The sequence below is a fragment of the Ursus americanus genome, chromosome 2 (genome assembly GCF_024610735.1).
Source record: "Ursus americanus isolate L20-20 chromosome 2, mUrsAme1.1.p, whole genome shotgun sequence".
NCBI classification, from domain to species: domain Eukaryota; kingdom Metazoa; phylum Chordata; class Mammalia; order Carnivora; family Ursidae; genus Ursus; species Ursus americanus.
In genome coordinates, this window is record NC_142128.1 from 85,702,678 (window position 1) to 85,720,482 (window position 17,805).

Sequence of the window (17,805 nt, forward strand, 5' to 3'; positions counted from 1 at the left end):
CTGCTTGTGTTCCCTCTCTCGCTGAGTCTCTCTGTGGCAAATAAATAAATAAAATCTTTTAAAAAAATGGAAAGCAACAGCAATAGTGGCTTGAAGTAGGTAAATCACTAACAGTAATTGGAGATTTTATTATACTTATCTTAGAAATGGAAAATAAAGCACATAAAAGTAAGCAAAATGTAAATGATCCGATTAATATGGCCAAACATCTCAAACCAATTGATGTGAACACCGACACAGCCATCTGTTATGGTCCTGGATAGTGCATTAAGACAAAATAAAATGAATGTATAAAGATTAAATGAAAAAGTTGAAACTGCCATTGATTGCAGATGATACACTCATCAATAGAAAAAACCTTATAGAATTAATAGATAAACTATTGGAACTGATAAGAGTTCTGCGAGTTTGATACAAGATCAAATTTAAAATTAAAATGTTCCTCTACAATAGAAATAATTAACCAGGTAATGTAAAAGCAAATAAGCTATATCAGCAAAAAATTTATAAAGTATCCAGGAGTTGATAAGATAAAGAATGCACAAGATCTTGGGGTGCCTGGGTAGCTCAGTGGATTAAGCAACCAACTCTTGATTTTGGCTCAGGTCATGATCTCAAAGTCATGAGATCGAACCCCCTGTTGGGCTCACACTGGGTGTGGAGCCTGCTTAAGATTCTCTCTCTTCTCTCCCTCTGCCCTCCCCTCCAGCCCCACTCCTACTTGCTTATGCACACACTCTCTCTCTTTCTCTTAAAAAAAAAAGAAAGAAAGAATGCACAAGATCTTTATGGGCAATATTTTAAAACTATTTAAAGATATAAAAGAAGATAGTGCTAAATAGTAGAATACATCGTATTCATCTATGAGGAGATCTAAGATTTTAAAGATGCTAGCTGCCTTTAAATTAGGTATGTACTCAATGTATTTTTTTTAAAAGAAATCACATTTTATTTCTCACTTCATATAAAATATTCATATGTATTTTTAATAAATTACCAGAGGATCTGCAAAGAGCTTTTGAGAAATTGATTAAAAAATTATATGAAAAGATAAAGGTACATGAAAAGATAAATTTATAAAAAAAGAAAAGGGGGGATACTTTACCATACATGGGCAATCAATAATAAAAATGATGTCTGTCACAGGAACACACACTATACCAATGAAAGAGAAAGGGAACTCAGAACATCTCCCTTATGGAAATTGGCATGATAGAGGTGGTATCTCAGAAACATGGAGAAGGGGATGGTATTATTACTAGATGGTATTAGGAAACTAAAGTCTCAGTAGGTGGAGAAAAATAAATTTGGATTCCTAACTCATACTATATATAAAAATAAAGATTGAATGGACTGAAGACCTAAAAAGTGAGAGATAATGCTCTCAAGCTTATAAAGAAAATATAGAAAGATACCTTTGGCTTGGAATATCTTATGTCAATAAGATAAAAAGGGAAAAATATAAATTTGCCTATGGCACAATTAGAATTACTGTTCCACAAAATTGAGATAAGTGGCTGGGGACAGTGGCAATGTCTAACAATGACAAGGGATTACTACCTAGATTATGTAAGAAATTACTGCAAACCAATGAGAAAGAGAACACACAATAGAAAAATAGGAAAAAGATATGAACTAGTAAGTCACCAAAGAGGAAACCCTAATGGTTAACATGCATAAGAAGAGATGTCAATGTCAGTAGTAATTAGATAAATGAGAATTACAATTAAAAACTTCCTAATTTATATATATCAGATGGGCAAAAAGTTGAAGGTTGTATGGTACCAAATGTTGGCAAGAATAGAGACTCTTAATACTCCCCAGGGAAGTGCATACTGGTGCAGCCATTTGAAAAAGCAGTCTAGCAGCACGGAGGGAAATTTGATCTGGGTATACTATTTGAGCCAAATGTATATGTCTGTGTGTTTATAGAAACCTATTAGGGATCATGTATTAGGATACTGAACCCATCCTGTTTGTGGTAGCAGCAACCGAGTCTGTTACTGGAAAACAGATAAAGGATACATTGGAAGCATACACAGGAACACTCCACTGTAGTCAGAAGTAATGACTTAGATATACATACAGCAACATGGATACATCTGCAAACTCAGTGTTGAGTGAAAAAAAGAAACAATTTAAGCAATGGTACACTACCATTTATACAGATTAAAATGTGTAGGGACACAAAATAATATGATGACTGTATTTGTCAACTCAGACTGCCATAACAAAATACCACAGACCGTGTGGCTTAAACAGAAATGTATTTTCTCACAGTTCCGGAGGCTGGAAGTCCAAGATCAGAGTGGTAGCATGGTTGGGTTCTAGTGTGAGCCTTCTTTCTGGCTGCAAATGGCTGCCTTCTTGCATGGGAGAGAGGGAGACAGAGACAGAGATTCTTCCTCTTGTAAGACTACAGTCCTATTGGATTAGGGCCCCACTTTTATGACCTCAGTAAACAGTGATTACCTCCTAAAGACCCTATCTCTAGGTACACTGGAGTTTAGGGCTTTAACATGTGAATTTTGGAGGGACACAATTCAGTCCATAGCATTTCACCCCAAGTTCCCCAACCCAGATACATGTCCTTATCACAAAGAATACATTTATTCCATCCTAATTGCCCTCCCAAATCTTAACTCATTCTGGAATCAACTCTAAAGTCTAAAGTCTGAAGTCATATCTAAATATCATCTAAGTAAGATATGGTTGAGACTTGAGGTATGACTCATCCTGAGGCAGAATTCCTCTCCAACTGTGAATGGTGAAATCAGACATGTTATGTGCTTCCAAAATACAATGGTAGACAGGCATAGGATAGATAGTACCATTCCAAAGAGGAGAAATTAGATGGGAGGAAGGGATGACGGATTCTACGCAAGCCAAAACCTACCAAGGCAACTATTGAACTCATTTGGTTCAATATTTTGTAAGACCCCCATCCCCCAAGGCACTGGGCAGGGTCATGTTGGCCCCCTGAAACTGGAAAGATGGTCCCACTCTTTGAAATGGTGGCAGAAACAGCTTTGCCCCTGGGCCTGTGGGGGGAGTTACAGTGACACAATTCAGTACTTGACAATGATTTTTTTAGAGATACATACACATCTGACACATATTAAAAAAATAGAGTGGGTACACCTAGAACTAGAGGAAAATGGGAATGTGAGTAGGAGATGAAGAGAAGAAATAAATGTTAAACAAGGATGAGACCTTGCATGTAGCTGTAATCATAGTGTGCAATAAACAGAGAAGTAGGCTTAGTTCACTAACTGCACTTGAAGTCCAAAGAGAAAAAAATGAATCTAGCTTCCCTGTCTTTAACCTTGTACCTGAATAATTAGTTACAGCTCATAACAATTCTCCTTGTATGACCTTCTGCCATGGAAATTGAGAAAACAACTCCTATGATAGGTTGAAGCCTTGGCTAGATTTTGACTTTTCCAGATGAGCCTTAAGAAACAAGTAAATTTATTTATGGTAAAACAAAACAAAACAAAATAACCCACCAAAACCATATAAATGTTAATTAGCCCAAAAGGAAAAAGAGGCAAAGGGGAGATTCTATCTACAGCTGAACTCATTTGGTTACTCAGCGGTAAGTAGGAAAGGCAGTGAGGAAGGGAGACTAGGGTTTCCATTTGGTGACTGGTTCCTCAGGGGTCACCTTGCTCTGCATTGTCTTGTGAGAGGTTCTAGTTTGGCGCCCCGGCCAGGGATGTCTCTCCTGCCTCAGAGTGCTGAGCTTCGGAATGTCCTTGAGCACCTTACTGAGCACTTGGCTAGGACTGACTGGCCAGAGCAGTTTTCCAAGAAGCCTGGGCTCTGCCTGGAATTACAACAGGAGCGGCATCTGAGTGAGTGGGTGGCCTCTAGAATGTCAAAGGCGAATTAAGAACTCTATTTTCATAATAAAATATCATTTTAGTTGAATTCCAGCCTTGCATCTAGGGCATATACATTTTTCTAAAAACCGAGAAGGATACCTGTGCTTCTATTGGCTCCCAGCACACTAACACCTTTTCATAATTTTTTAATAATATATATAATAAGGTTCTAATCTTTTATTAATGGCCAGACTCAGCTGACTAGTCTAAGCTCACCGTATCTGGGGAGTCAGTCTTTTCTATGGCTCCCCTTCAATTTGAAAATCTCTGCTTTGTGTGGTCTGAGGAAGAAGTATCTTTGTTTCTCATTCTGAGATTAAGACATACTGATTTATTTCTGTGGCTCATGGGGGATTTGGTGTTTATTCCTTTCTTAATTGCATACACTGTTCGTTAACTTTTAACAAGAAGCATAAGGAAGAAGCATTAAACAAGAAATTTAATGGCATAATATTATTTAGCAACCATACTTAGTTGTGTTTGGGGGCATACAAATGAATGTAAATATTATTTGCTAGAAATAAACAGTGGTACAGAAAAAAATAATGAAATTTCTGGAATAGGTTCAGGACAAGCCACCCTACCCCCACCCCCAGCCCTCACCCAGACACTTGGTTGTAAGTTTTCCGTGCAATTTTCTTTGCAGGGAATTATGTGCCAGGATTTTAGATCTGTAATCTCTCTAATCTCCTTACTTCTGGATAGGAATTAGAAAATTATGTGGCAATCAAACCAAAGTTGGGGATACAACTTGAACTTCCAATTTCCTTGGATTTTAGAATTATAGCAAATTCAGAAAGTAAAAAATGGACACAATAGAACCTGTTTTCAGTAAGAATATGAAAAGTTTGATTTGGGGGCAGGTGGGGCTTCAGGTTTTCTGTGTCCCTGTGGTTAAGCTACAGCAATTGGCTCGACAGGACAGAGTGTTCAATAGAAGTTCTATTTGGGGAGTCCTTGGTGTGGTTTACGGAGCTATTATTATATGTCAAACAGTATTGCACATATATTAATTCATTTTAGGAAACTCAAGCACAGAAATGTTGAATAAATTGCCTGAGACAAGCTGGGATTCAAACCCAAATAGTTACTGAGAAGCTTTGTAGTTATCAATGAACTTGTGGGAACAAAAACAACAAAAAATCCCAGAGGGACAGAACATACAGAATTGAAATCTATAGAATTGAAGTGACTGTTCTTTAGGTCTACCAACCTATATTTTCTATTTTGCTTGGTGTTTGCAGTGGAAGGTGTTTCTTAAGCTTGGTGCCATGTGTGACATAGTTTGAGTTGATGATGTATTTTATTGATCTACTAAAAGGACAAATCAAGTTTAGTTAAGAAGTACAAGGGCTTTGGGTGCCTGGGTGGCTCAGTTGGTTAAGCTTTCACATCTTGATCTTAGCTTAAGTTTCCATCTCAGGGTCGTGAGTTCAAGCCCCACATTGGGCTCCATGCCCCTTAAAAATTTTTTTGAACAGATAAAACCTGGCATAAGTGTCCTAATACCAGACTAGATACATCTTTCTCATAACACATTTAAGAAGTACAAGGGTTCCAACATGAACTCCATATAGTAGTAGGTAATATAGTAGTAGGTACTCTTGACATGCATCATCAGAGAAATTTCCTAAATCAGATTGCTGGGAGAAGAAGGTAATTCTGCAACATGAATAATAATGCTTTCTCCATGCTGTTGACAATCTTTATAAGGTGGTGCTGGTGAAAAATTCACCTCCAACAATTGCATGAGTCCATCAAATTTGCTAGATTTATGTGAATCAGTATTGGGGCCCTACCAGCCCTTTGAATGTGCCTTGGATAAATGGATCCTTCCACTGTGACAGGTCAACAAACGTAACTTTTCCTATTTCTAAACTTTTGGTAGAAATATTCTAAATACCTTGGAGCCTAATATAGCACTTCTACCTCTGTCTTAAAGACCTCGTTTTGCCCACTCTAGGAATAGAAAGCAAACCTCTTTGTTCCTCAGACTTTTGTTATTGTGGTTGTTTTTATTTGCCTCTTTATTGGCACCCACACCAACGTATTACCAGGACAGGCTGTATCATGTCAGTGAGAAACTGATTAAGGACCTTTATCGAACCAATAAATTGTCAAAAGCACTACAGTCCCTATTCAGCATTCTCCATTCTACTTGTTTTCAGAGGAGGTATCTCTCAACATATCAATCCTAGACAGTAGGCTGGGGAGTACTGGGCATTTCCATTCTAGGCTAAATTGACCAAAGATCTATTTGAATACTAAATCTGTTTCAATTTTAGGAGGGGTTGTTACCAATTGCTTTTCAGTGGATTTTTAAGGTTCTTTTGCTGACAATTATTACCTTTTGTTCACAGAAATCTTAATCATTTTTCCCCAATGATTTGAGAATGGATAGGTGTGTTCTTAATAACATTTCTTAATTAAATAACACTTATAAGTAAAAATCTAGATTAAATCACTAACATATAGAGTTCTAGAAACGAAGACCATCAAGATAATAACAGAAATCAAAAGGCACAAAAGCCTCTGGCCTACATAATGGTACTAAAATAAATCTAGCTTAGTGGTTTTCATTGGATTCAGTTCTTTAGCTCTATGTTTTCCAATATTTCATTTTTTTCAAGAGTCTTGTAACAAATATCTTAACAGAAGAAAATATAATTTTTCTCTTAGAGGAACTTTAGGCTTCACAGAAAACATTGTGCCTTTGGAATCTCTATTAGCAGTTATGGATAGCACAGGAATGTGATTTAAACAACAGCAGCAATAGTATTTTTTAATATCCTAGATTCTATCTTTCCAGAGAAGTATACCTTTCTCCCACATTCTCCACTTTGTTATCAGTCTACTCTTCATCCCAGATTTGTGGTTGTGATATTTTCCCTCTGTTCCATTTAATTTAATTTTGTGAGTTAATAAAAGAAGAAAAACATGTTTGTTATTACTAATATGGACTTAGTGCTGGGGCAGGTGATATGGTTAAAACATGTCATCTAATTGGAGAGAAGAGATATAATGGTGGGCTGTCACAATGGATCAAAGTGTTATGTCTCAAAAATGATAGAAGTCTATTTCTTCCACAGGTAACTATATATTGTTGGTTGTTCTGTGATGGTGGACAGCCTCTACTCCATGCAGTCATTCAGGAAACCAAGCTGATGGAAGCTCTGCCATCTTCAACTAGTTGTTCTAGTCATCTTTGACACCATTCAACCTTTGGGAAGAGGGGATAGCATCGAAGGGCTCAGTAGGTTGTGCCAATCTAGCCCAGCAGTGGCATATATCATTTCCATCCTTTTTCCATTGGAAAGAACATAATCATTTAGCTACCTAACTGTGAAGAAGTCTAAGAATCATGGAGGAAAGGGAGAATGGATTTTAATGGCCAATTAGCAGTCTCTGACATGAAATCTGGGAGAGGCAAAATAGTGATAAAATAGCAGATAAGCACATGCCACAGTGGAGGGTGGAAATAATTTTTTAAAAATGTATTTAGAAGTTCAGAGAAGATACAAATCAGCATGGAACAAAGTCATTGGGAAGAGCATCACTCAAGAGATGGAACATGATGGAACAGAAGATAAACTGGATCAATGAAGACAAAAGGTGAGAAGAGGGGGAGGGGATGTTTTTCCTTTGTTTTTCCAATCTTCCTCCTTTTTAAGGAGAATCTCTCTTTTCCTTTACAATGTCTTTAATGACAATATCATAAATCCTGTGACTGTGTCTCTTTTTCATAACACTTTGATCATCCCACTCAGACTTTTCCCAATTTCCTCCTCTTTGTTTTTCTTCTGCACAGACACAGACACACACACACACACACTCACATTTACCTTGTAAAACATGCCTTTTGTTTTGTGCACTCCTCTGATCTCTACTTGACAATCTGTTACCTAAGATTAAAACAACTTCTGTTTCTTTACATGCCAGGTGGGCACTGTGTTAGGGACTTAAGGTACAAAGATAAAACAGAGTTCTTGCCCTTGAGAAGCATGTAGCTGGGAAGCTAATCACCTAATTCTTGAACATCATCTAATTTGGATCTTTGTTCTAATTTGTGTGTCTGGTAAACTAGATATTATTATTCTCATTTTGTTGATAAAGAATTTGGAAACCATAGTTTAACTGATTTCCCCAAAGTTAGGCATCGATACAGATAGTGATAGAACTTTTCCCCCGATTGGATCCTACCCTGCTACTATTCCAACTCACTCAACTTCCTCTTTATGTTCTCTGTGTTGGTTCCTTGCTTATTCCTATCTATAATATGTCCTGTAATTAAAATGATATATTTCTTACAATCGGTCCTTTATTTCTATAAACTCACTCCATCCTTACATTTTCTTATATTCTCAGCTAAAATATTTCTACTTCAATTTTTAATTGAAGCAAAAGGATACATAAAATAATAAGCATATTTTAAAAGTATAATATGAAGAGGTAATTTCTGAAATGGAATCAATATTTATTGAGAGCTTTGTGGGAAACTTAGGAGTTGGGAATTTAGTAGAGAAATGTACTGTATTCTTGCCAAAATTATGAAGTAGTGAAATGGACTCACTTGCGTTTCTCCTCAGTTCCTCAAGAGAAACATCCATCCATTTCTTTTCAGCAATGCAGTTCTTGTGGGCCTACTATATGTAGCTACTGTTTGCGTGTGGAGAATACAAAGACAAAGATTCTGCCCTGGAAGGGGAAGGCAGTTGAACCCAAAATTACAGAACGGTATCCCTCTGCTGCCCAGAGTCTCCTATTTCAAGGTCAGATCCAAGTTTGACTCCCCAGGACAATAAACCAGGCCCTGGATCTTTCCCTGCCTATTTACTCTATCTGTAAATGATTTTTCTCTCATACAGAACATAGATCTCATAATCTCAAAAGGTGTCACAAGCTAAAACTAGAAACAAACAGCCTACCCAAAACAAAAGGGTTAAGGTAAATTCATGTATGACATCCACAGTTGGCTCCAAATGGAGACAAAGACACCTCTAACTTCTGAAAGTGATGACAAGAACAGTGATGGCCATCCACGTTTCCTTGAAATCACTGCCACCAGGAAAATATTGTGTGGTTTAGAGAGGGACAAAAGGAAACATAAATGAAGAGTTTGGAATACAGCTCAGCATGGTGGGCTTCCATATTGGTAAACTTAACTGACTTTTTTTTTTTTGCTAGTTGTAATCTAAGGACACTTTGAAATTACGATGGAGAGAAAATTGTGCAAAAAAGAAAAGAATACTTTTGAGAAACATTGCAAGATTGCTTAATTATCTGCACTATGCATAGACTTGAATAGTCAGTCTCTTTGTTAAAGTATTGCCTCAAAGAAGGAAAATAAAATCTGAACCTAAAGATGAAAAAGGGACATATTTGAACTGATCAATCTAAATGCAAATGGTAACAACAACATAGCCTTAAAAAGATTGCTTCGTTGTAAGGCCTTAGGCTTTACAGTTGCTTGAATGTTTGTCCTGTTAGTGTACTCCTGTGCTCTTCTTTCCCAGACACCCGGATCTCCCAGCACCTGTGTCTGCATTCCACTTGACTAGATTTAAAATGCTAATGGATAAAGCTTCTTGATTCTGGACGTGGCAGACTTTTTTTAATCTTTCCTGATAAAACATTGAAAAACACCACCAAGGTCTTCCAAAATAGGACTCATGGTAGATGCATTCCATTTTCTACCACACTGCAACTGCAATATAATATGACTAGCCATAGAATTGAAGATCAGTTTTATACCATCCTACATTCTATCCAATTTTTTAAAAATATTTTTTATTTATTTGAGAGAGAAGGAGATCATGAGCAGGGGGAGGGGCAGAGAGAGGGAGAGAAACACAAGCAGACTCCCTACTGAGCACAGAACTGGATTTGGGACTCAGTTCCACAACCCACGAGATCATGATGTGAGCCAAAATCAAGAGTCAGATGCTTAACCACCTGAGCCACCCAGGTACCCCTTCAATGTTTTTTGTTTTGTTTTGTTTTTTTAATAAACTTTAAGTCCAAGTAATTGTAAAATTCATGACATGAGACCTGTGAATATGACAGTGAGGTCCTAGTGAACCAGGAGTCACTATGTAATTCCTAGGATTGGAGCAGTTAGCTCTTCCCTCTGTGGAATATAAGAGTAGAGTACACTATTTAGGGACATGGGCAAACTAATGGATTTGACAGTTCTCATTTTTCCGCGTGGTCAAGTTCTAAATGCAAATAAGACGCCTCAAAGCAGTCTCGATTTCCTGAGACACTGCATATGGAAGCTTCATAACCAACATAATAGCGTATGTGTCGCCTAATAGTGGAACAAACTGTCCTGTTGCCAAATTCTATTTGGGCTGCTCAGATTTGGACCTCAAAAACGGTTCGTTTGGTTTTAATTCTCTCTGTACCACATATATCAGGGAGAATGGAAGAGTCAGAATGAAACAGACTGCATTTCTGCCACATAATGAATCAATAACTTCTTTGGAAGCAAATTTCAAAGGCTATTGATTATAAGAAAGAGCAAGTAGGGGAACAATGACATGCCACTCATTAGGCAAAGATTTTACCAAACTCATAGCGGGCCTCATAGCGGGCTTCTCAGCCCAGTTTCTTCTTTCAGGCAAGGCCACCATTTGAGCTTCATTACACAGTGTTTAATCTCTGTCCTTGAAGTTCACAAATTAACTTGCTCTGTGATTTCCTCCCTGTGACAGCCTCTGGCTGTGTTTTTACTGCCTTAACAGCTACCGGCAGGCAGCTTGTCTCCCACATTCACTACAAAGTAAACAGGAATTTGGTCCCAGGGTAATTGGCTGCTGTCCAGCGTAAGAATGCAAGTTATTCATGAGCATTGTGGACTGGCTTCTGCTTTACCCAGACTGTTTTCACTAGAGAGCACAAGGACAAAAAGAGTTGTGAAGGTTTTGAATCTTGAGGATTATTCCTTTCAAATCTGTGAAAACCTGTGATTCTTCTGCCCAACTACTTGCTTATCTTCCCCCACCTCTTCTACCATCTTTCATTTCGTGATGACTACTGGAAATTTACCAAGGACGCCGCCATGAAATTAGGTATATTTTTTTCAGAAATACAACTGAATCAGTAAATGCATATGGGTGCACTGTATTTTGGAGAAAGACTATGTTTGCAAAGCTTTTAAAATTAAATCTTCATGAGAATGTGGGAGTAAATGCCAAAGAAATTTTTGAGTACCTAGTTCAATGATAATCCAAAACAAACTTTAAGAAAACAATGGAGGAAAAGACTTGTGGTTTCAAGGATAAGAGTAAATATCCTTTGAAATTTGAGTTGGTGAATACTCGATTTAGAGTTTATAAAAAATTATGAGATTTAAACAAAATCAAAAAAGGCAAAAAGAGTCACCCATTCATCATGGTTGGGAGAAAGTAAAAGTAAGAATTCTAGGCCCCTTTAAGGTAGGACATGTAAAAGACTTTGGTTCTTTTATCTTACTTGAAAGTTCATACTTTAACATTGAATACCATGCTTTCTAAATTCTGCCATGAAGGACACTAACTACAAGACTCCCAATATTTGATATTATAGTCCTAAACTTTATTTAGCAGAGACACTAGCAATTGTTTGAGATTTGAGAAAAAGAAAAATTTGTTAATTCCTTCAGTTCACTCAAAGCCATACAATGAATGGCAAAGGACAAAATATTTAATACATTATGCACTGGGATTTATTTAAATATTCTTTATTGTTTGCTGGAAACTTGAAAGGAAAGGTTTTGCTTTTTTGGAATATAATTTGTAAGTGGATCAATTCTTTCATTTTTTTTCAGTTCCCAATCAGTGTGTGGTACAATATCTCTTTCCTTGACTGTGAGTCAACCTTTGGATTGGCACCTGCCAATTGTGTTGAACCTTCTGAAATAGACACATGGAGATTTAGAAAGGTCTGTTTTTCTTAGATGTGTGGAGTATAATATTAGTTAATTAATTAAAGCATGACACCTGCAGCTTTGAAACCCAGTATATTTCATAGATCAAACACTTGCATTCCAGACTCTGGAACTCTAAAGTTGAAAACTGTATGATTTTTGCCCTTAAGGAGTCCTCAGCCCAGTGGAGAATCTAGACACACAAACAAGCATTGAAGATAAAATCTAAGAGCAATAGAGAAGAATGTGGTAAACTGCCACTGAAACACAGAAGAAAAAGCAATTTATCCTGTAAGGGAAATTGGTGAAGGCCAGTCTTGGAGAGAAGGGTCTTGAAGCATGTGTTGGAAGGTGGGAGGGCAAAGTAAAGGAAGGTGTTTCAGGCAGAGGGGCAGTGTGAACAGAGGTGTGCAGTGTGAAGGCACATGGGACTTCTGCACAGCGGTGAGGGGAGCATGGCTGGAGCAAGAGGTCTTGTGTGCAAAGGACATCTGTGTACAAGTTATACAGTTTGGACTTTGTTCTGGAGATAGGAATCTTCAGAGAAAATAGCATAATCAGATCCAGGTGCCATCTGGGATTTTACATGTGAGGAATCCAAGCATTTGCTAAATGCTTATAAACCAACTAAATGTAGAAATGGATACATATACTGATTTGTACATTTGGGTAATGGATTAGTACAAGCCAATTATTCCTTAGAGATTAAGAAAGTCCTTAGTAACTAAAACCATTTGCCTTGGGATATGTGAAGAGCAGGATAAAACTAACCAGGTTTAGCAGGTGTCTCACGAATACCAGCTTGAACAAGATTAGACCTTTCAGTGGTCAGACCTTGTCACTTCAGAGCAGCTACAGCAGCATCAGAAGACCCAGGTGTGAGTTCCAGGGCCTTATTACAGCTACCAAGCCAGCTGTGTGCTCTTTGGCCAGACACTCGACTTCTTTGAGTCTCAATTGTTTTACCTATAAAGTGGGGGAGATAATTATTTCTACTTATCTCAGAGGATTATGGAATTAAAGGAGCTAAATTAAATTAGTTAAATGGGCTAAATATAAGCAGAATTTTTTGGAAATCGTAAAGTATCACATACAATAAAGTTTAGGATTATGGTTATACTGTCAGAAGTGGACATCATACCAATAACAAAAATAATTATTTGTTAAAAATTTGTTTTGTGGCAGCAGCGTTCTAAGTTCTTTACATGTGTGATCTCATCTAATCCTCATAACAATCCTGTAAGGGAGGTTTTTACAGAGAAGGAAACTGAGGCTTGGCAAGGTTTAAAATTCCTGAGCAATAGAGCCAGAAGTCAGACCCATGCTTTCCGGACTGCAAGCCTAGCCTCTTCACCACTACTTTGAGAAGTAGTCTTTAAAAAGTAGTAGTCTTTAAAAAAATGCTTGCTTCTTGCTTTAAAGTCTGGACAATGGACAAAAGATCATCAGTACATGGTCATGGCAGAATTACTAAGCTAAATTCTGAGTGTTCCTTCTCACTTTCAGAACTGGGACTCTAGAGATGAGAATAGAAAATGTGACCCCTAGCCCTTTATTCCATCTAAGAAGACCTATAATTGTTGACTACAAATATAAATATGCTGTGAGTTTTTGTTGTCAAAATATGACTCAAGGAAGAATTTAATATGGGAGTCATTTTTTTCAAGGAAGCAAAACCATACAATCTTTCAAATTGTGTTTTCTATATTTTGTCCTTTAAAGACAACATAGCTCAAGAAAAAGGGAGCACAGAAAATCTGGAATGCTTGTTCCCAGTCGCCTTCCATTATCTAAAGGGCCAGCTTCCTTTAAAGAGTGAGTAAAGAACAGATCATTTGTCTCTTTCGGGTCCATGACATACTGAGGAAACTAAACAAACAAGCAAACAGCTCTTTTTCCACTGTGTTGCTGAGCATTCAAAGACATTATATAGATCAAATTTTGATCATAGTAGTGTTGAAGCTTTTAAAAGGGTTAGAATATAATTAGTTATATATAAGATATAGATATATTAGAAACCCTGGTTTGGTTTATTCACTGGGTTAAATTGAGTCCAGTATCTGTTGTTTGTCCAGTATCTGCAAATCTTGTTGCATCTCCTAGGGATGATCTCAATGGCTTCTATCCCATCTTTCTCTAAATGGGTGTTGATGTTCTAGCAGTGACCCCGGGGGCTGGAACAGATGGTCTCACCAACCATGGTTTCTCCTGTAAGCAGTAGATGGCAGAATTGAGCTTGACTTTTGTGATTCTTTTCACCTGTTTTCATTGGTGAGGTTGAAGTACTCTCAAGCAACTCCTTAAATAGCTTTATTTTTTAATCAAAAGTAATTTGATTTGTTTCTTTATTCTACTGGAATCTCATATATTGTGTACTGTATAATGTTTTTAAAAAAAGCTTATAGTAACTCTAGTGCATTTCTACCTCTCACTTGGAGGTTTTCTACTCTTAAAAAGGGCACCATCTTCATTTCTATACTTTTTCTTCTGTCCAATTTCATTAAAATTTTCTATTTACCTTCTCATTCTTCATGTAGTAAATCTAAAGATGAACACCAGAAGATTTTCTTTATGTCCTTCAAATCATTCAGAGAGCTCTACTAGTCTTAAGACTATAATGAAAACTTCTGCCTCCACAATAAGTGAGAACTAAAGTATACTCTGTTGAAGGAGGAAGGATCCTTTTGATATAAATGTGGTTTTGAGAATGCTAGTGTTTTAAAGGGCCTACAACTTGAAGCCAAGGAGAGACCCGGAGGACAAACTATAGGAGTTGAGTGAGGAAGAAGAAACAGAACTTTGCTAAAACAGGAATCTGAAAGCCAGATATTTGGTAAGAGTACCATGAAAAAAGCCAGAAGCCAGTTGACTCAATTTTGTTAGAAAAGGCTGGAAAGCAGAAAATAGATATTTCAGAAAATCTTCCACTGGAGTGTAGAGGGCAATGACTGGGAGTTGTGTGCTCCCAGAAAGCAAGAACCAACTGAACCAGTTCTCCACGAGAACTTCTTGAGATCACAAGGGCTTAATAATCAATGTATATTCTGGAGAGACTATATAACTGAACACTTATTAGTTTACCAATAAGTAGAACAAATGGAAGACTCTTAAATCAGTTTAGGAGCAGAGTAATGGGTAGAAATAAATTGCAAAAGATCGACACTGGGTCAAACCGAAACATATTGTCAGTTGGTTTACTTATCCATGAACTATAGACCCGATATTTCTCCATGCCAGTAGAAAGTATGGGCTTTGCAGCTTACTGACTGATGAAATATTTTATGAAAGATCCCAGTTAGGAAGGGTATTTGAGGAAACCAAGGTGGAAGGCATAGGTATCAGAGTGAGGATAGCTAAACAACTAGAGAATTTTTGTTATGAGACTACCCAAGACCTATTTCTTCAAAAGAATTTATATGATAAAATCCAAAATAATAGTTGAATTATTTCACTGCCCACCTGTCACCTTCCTTCCTTCCTTTTTTTCCCTTTCTTTCTCTTTCTTTCTGCCACATCATAAACGTATGTATATTTACCAGTAGGGATACATGGGATATTAAAACTTAGTATACGCTCTTCACGTTTCCCTTTCCAACATGAGACGTCATCTGTCACCAATCAAGCACACTGAGTGTCTATACTAAATTATAGTTGAGAGGGACCTGCGTCATCTATCTTTCCCTCCATCCTATTGAGGCAAGCATTTGTTGGGTCTCATTTTTCAGACAATGAAACTGAGGCTCAAAATTACAAGATGACTCATCGAAAGTTTCACAACCGATAAATGGCTTGACTTCTTGCTTGAGCCCCACCCAGGTTCACATACCTAACAGCCCACTGGTGTTTCAATTTGAATGTCTTGTTGACATCACAAACTTAATGTGCAGAACAGAGGCATTCATCTTTCTTTGTCCCCCTCTGCAGTTTCTTCCTGCTTCAGTTTTTATCAGTCAGTAAATTCCACTTCATTAAAGAGTTGCTCAATCCATAAACCTAGGAGCATTCCGTGACTATGCCTTTCTCTCCTTTTACCTCCCATACCCAACCTACCACCAACTCCTCTGGATTCTATCTTTAAAATATAATCTCTGATCTGTCTTTACTGAGCCCATTCTAGTTAGACACCAGGTCCTCCTGCAGTTTTTTTTTTTAAACAATTTACCTTTAAACCTATTTCTGTATTCCCACCAGAGTAAGCATTCATAAAAATAAATTTCATCATTGTACTTAGAATTCTTTACTGCCTTGACAGCTTACTTCCTAGCATGCCCACAAGTCTCTGTGCAATTTGGGCCTGTTTATATCTCCAACGTCCACTCTCATTTTTGCCTGCCCTGTTCTAGCCCCATGAGCCTCTCTGTTGCTCAGACATGCCAAGGTTGTTCCTGCTTTAAAGCCTTCCCCATGCTGTTTTCTCTGATTCAGATATTCTCTCCCCCCCCCCCCCAGCTCTTTGTTACTCAGATGCCTGGCTAACTCAGGCACAACCTTCAGTTTAAATGTCCCTTCCTCAAGAGCACTTTCCCTAAACACTCCAATTCGGTGTACATCCCTCCTGCATTTTAAAATTATACCTTGCTATTTTCCTTATGGTACTTATTATAATTGTAATTAAGTATGTATTTTTTCATGTTCTACTAGCTTCAAGAAGGCAATGATTATGTCTGTTTTGCCCACAACTATATCCATCCAACTATAAAGTTAGAAAAGGGCTTGGCATAAGTAGGCACTCAATATATGTTTTTTGAAAGAAAGAAAACAAACCAAATCCCAGAACCAAAGCTTCTAATTCTGAATTCAGGAACTTTTCCCCAATGCTACCCTGTCCCTTTGGGGAGCCATCTTCATATTTTTATATTTCTTTTTCAGTTTCACTTACAAATTTAAATTTTTATTACCCAAATAAAACGTTAACTCTTTTATCATTAATATTCTCACGTGTTGCATTAAAAATTTGAAAATGACTGTGTCCTGAATGGTGGTTAAGTCAGTGAAGGGAATTTGAGGCTCTTATCCTTAAAGCATTAAATCCTAGTCCGTATTAGAGATTTTCACTTCCACATCACCTTGTTAGCTGATTCTGTATTTTCCTTTATTACTTCATTCAAATCTATACTTTTCAAAGATCTCATAACAGGTCTTTCCACTAGCATCCACACAATTCAATTCTCTTCTTTTCGAATTACTTTTAATTTGAGGTTAAGAGAGCCACTTTTTCCTTTAACCCATGTTGCATCACAAAATTTAGGAAAGAGTAGCTTCCCGTATAGAGGAGGCATAAATAGAGGTACCATTTATTAAGGAGAGGCTATGTAGCAAACACAAAGCGTACATCATCTCAACCCTCACAATAATTTTGGACTGGAGACGTTATTATTTCTATTTGTATTATTTACCTACTGTTGTGTAACAAAGGCCCCCCCCTTTAAACTTAGCAGCTTAAAACAACACACTTTTATTTAACTCAGTTTTTGTGGGTCAGAAATGCAGGCATGGCTTAGTTGGGTCCTCTGTTTTGGGGTCTCTCACATGCTGGACTCAAGGTGTTGGACAACAATGCAGTCATCTCAAGGATCATCCAAGCTTCCAGTAAATTGTGCTTCCACCTCACATGGCTATTAGCAGGCCTCAGATCCTCACTGGCTATTGGTCATAGAAAGGAGGAGAGGGAGAGAGAGAGAGAGAGAAAGAGAGAGGGATAAAGAGAGAGTGAGAAAGCAAATGAATATGGGAGGTATAGTCCATAACCTAATCTTACAAGTGATATATCATGACTTTTGCCATATTCTATATTCTATTCGTTAGAAGCAATACACCAGGTCCAACCAACCCATGAGGGGAGGAGACTACACAAGTGTATGAATACCAGGAGGTCATCACTGGTGGCTATCTTAGAGGCTGCCTACTGCACATTGGAGAGGGAGAGAGAGAGTGAGAGAGAGAAATTAATGGTGAAAACTGGGAGTCAAATCCAAGTGTATTTGACCCAAAACCCACATTCTTTCCACTGCA

The 17,805-nt window shown here is 37.5% G+C and overlaps 1 long non-coding RNA gene across 1 annotated transcript in view; it reads left to right on the forward strand.

The window, feature by feature from the left end:
* Nucleotides 1-720: 720 nt before the first annotated feature.
* The window catches only part of LOC123801337 (uncharacterized), a 61,439-nt gene continuing 44,354 nt past the window's right edge, over nucleotides 721-17,805 (forward strand). Inside the window, exons 1-2 of the long non-coding RNA XR_015722738.1 lie at nucleotides 721-3,598; nucleotides 6,977-7,499. This is a non-coding gene — a long non-coding RNA (uncharacterized LOC123801337). The remainder of the gene's footprint in view (nucleotides 3,599-6,976; nucleotides 7,500-17,805) is intronic.